This window comes from Carlito syrichta, unplaced genomic scaffold, assembly GCF_000164805.1.
Source record: "Carlito syrichta isolate Samal-C Ts95f unplaced genomic scaffold, Tarsius_syrichta-2.0.1 Scaffold143305, whole genome shotgun sequence".
Taxonomy (NCBI): Eukaryota; Metazoa; Chordata; class Mammalia; order Primates; family Tarsiidae; genus Carlito; species Carlito syrichta.
Genome location: NW_007087401.1, coordinates 114,827 through 117,712, shown reverse-complemented (window position 1 = coordinate 117,712; position 2,886 = coordinate 114,827).

Below are 2,886 nucleotides of genomic sequence, written 5' to 3'. Positions count from 1 at the left end.
CTGGGTAACTTGGTGAGACCTCATCTCTACAATAAATAAAAAAATTAGCTGGGCGTGGTAGCGCATGCCTGTAGTTCCAGCTACTTAGAAGGCTGAGGTAGAAGGATCGCCAGAGTCCAGCAGGTTGAGACTGCAGTGACCGTAAGCATGCCACTACATTCCAGTCTGGGCAACAGAGTGAGACTCCAGCTCAAAAAAAACAAAACAAAAAAAAGAAGGAAGCCCCTCTCCTCCTTCCCTGAGTCCCAGTGAAACCTGTAAAGTCATCTGCAGCATTAATCTCAACATCAGTGAAGGTCAAGAAAACATGGAAGTATGAACAAACTGAAGAACGGACTGGGAAAGATTTGTCATACAAAACGACAAAGCAATAAGACCCTTAAGCTAAAATGGCTGTCCCTCAAGAAAGTTCAGGAAATAGTTGATCCCTATTTTCAAAGAGACGAAAGAGCAAGAGGAAGCCAAGCTGGCGTGTGGTTGATTGAAAATATGAAGTGAAGTCACCCCTCCAATGCAAGGGGCAGAAAGCAGAACTGAAGAACTTCTGCTTTTGGGTAGGATATGGTAGGTCTCTGCAGGCCACCACTTGCATTGCAATTGCTAGGAAAAAAACAGCTAAGATGACAATTATTTTTGTTTTAATTTTGAGTCAGGGTCTCACGCTGTCACCCAGGCTAGAATGTAATGGGCACAATCAGGGCTCACCACAGCCTCCACCTCCCTCCAGACTATAGGTATGTGCCACCATGGCTGGCTAGTTTTTCTTAAATTTTTTGTAGAGATGAAGTCTTGCTGTGTTGCCCAGGCTGGTCTCGAACACCTAGGCTCAAATGATCTTCCCATCTCAGCTTCCCAAAGTGTTGAGATTACAGGCATGAGCCACTATGCCCAGCGACAATTTTTTTTTTTTTAGATGAAGTCTCCCCAAGTTGCTTAGGCGGGTCTCAAACCCGCGGGCTCAGACAATTCACTCACCTCAGCCTCCCAAAGGCGCAGGATTACAGGCTGAGCCACCGAGCCTGGCTGCGACAATTATTTTTAGAGAATGACAAGCGGTAGATGAAATAAAGACCAGGCAAAGCTGGGCATGGTGGCTCACTCTTGTAATCCCAGCACTTTGGGAGGCTGAGGCAAGAGGATTGCCTGAGCCCACCGGTTCGAGGCCAGTCTGGGTAACATGGTGAGACCTTGTGTCTATAATTCATCAAAAAATTAGGCTGGGCATGGTGGCGCACACCTATAGTTCCAGCTACTTGGAAGGCTGAGGTGAAAGGATCGCCTGAGCCCATAGGTCGAGGTTACAGTGGCCTTGAGCGTGCCACTGTACTCCAGCCTGGGCAAAACAGTGAGATTCCGACTCAGAAAAAAAAAGACCAGACCAATTAAAATTTCATGGAGGCAAGAGCCCACCCAAGCTAAACTAGTGGTGTGTGGCTATTTTCTTCCTGGAGGCGTTTGTTGATTTAGGACATTACTGAGGATCACACTTGGTCCAAGCAGAGGCTCTACTGGGAAAAAGAGACACGAACAGTTTTTGGTAGTTGCAAGGCCTATCCTATGGATTGGGAACTAGAGGAGCCCAAGATGCAGAGAGGTTTATGCCATGAGCATTTGTGGAGTTCTGAGGCAGTACTGGAGGCTGGGGAGGGGATGGCCTAGAAAGGCAGGTCTCACCATTGCTATGTTTAGAGAGAGGAGGCCTGAAACAAACTACTGGTCTCCCCCTCATGATATCTGCCAGGTTTTGAACTTGTGTGGGCTGAGAAACTAAAGAACTCCTTTTAATCTCTGAAAAGCAGAACTTTCAGAGCTGAGAGAGAGAGACTAGCCAGGTTTTTTTTTTTTTTTTTTTTAGTTGGAGTCTCACTGGAGTGCAGTGGCATGCTCCCGGCCACTGCAGCCTCAACCTGATAAGTTCGGGCCATCCTTCCACCTCAGCTTTCCAAGTAGTTGGAACAGGCGTGCACCACCACGCCTGGCTAGTTGTTTTATTTATTGTAGAGACGAGGTCTCTCCAAGTTGCCCAGGCTAGTCTCGAACCCCTGGACTCAGGCAATCCTCTCGCCTCTGCCTCCCAAAGTGCTGGGGTTACAGGCATGAGCCACTGTGTCTGACAAGGCCAGGCTTTTGATCCAGAATCCTAGAGGGCTACTCCTAAGGACAGGGACAATCAGAGAAGGACTGAGTTTTACTGGAACTATGACTCTGCTCCAGGCTCAATACTTAATTCCACCAAGGTGGACTAGGTCCTCTAGGAACCTTCTCTATGGGGTGGGGGAGGAGAACAAAATCTGCTCCCCCACACTTTTTTTTTTTAGAGCCAGGATGTCTATCTGTCATCCAGGCTAGAGTTCAATGGCATGATCAAAGCTCACTGCAGCCTCAACTTCCTAGGCTCAAATCAGTTTCCTACCTCACCCTGCCAGTAGCTAGGACTACAGGCTCGCCACACCCAGCTAGTTTGGTTTTTTTTAGACGTGGGATCTCACTATGTTGCCCAGGCTAGTTTTAAACTCCTGGCCTCAAGTGATCCTCCCACCTCAGCCTCCCAAAGTACTGGGATTACAGGCATGAACCACTGTACATGGCTCCCTTACCCTTCTTTTATACCCAATATGTAACATATAATCAAAGCATACAAAAAAAGAAGAAACATAGGGCTAATATATAAGAGAAAAAAATAAATAATAGAAGCAGTCCCACAGATGGGAACTCCATACTGGAGTTCACAGACAAGGATTTTTAAGTAACTATGTCATGGAGAAGGTGGACAAAGTGGAGGCAAATATAGAGAATTTCAACAGAGTTGGGATCTATTTTTTTTTTTTTTTGAGTTGAAGTCTCACTCTGTTGCCCAGACTGGAGTGCAATGGCCGCTCCCGGCCC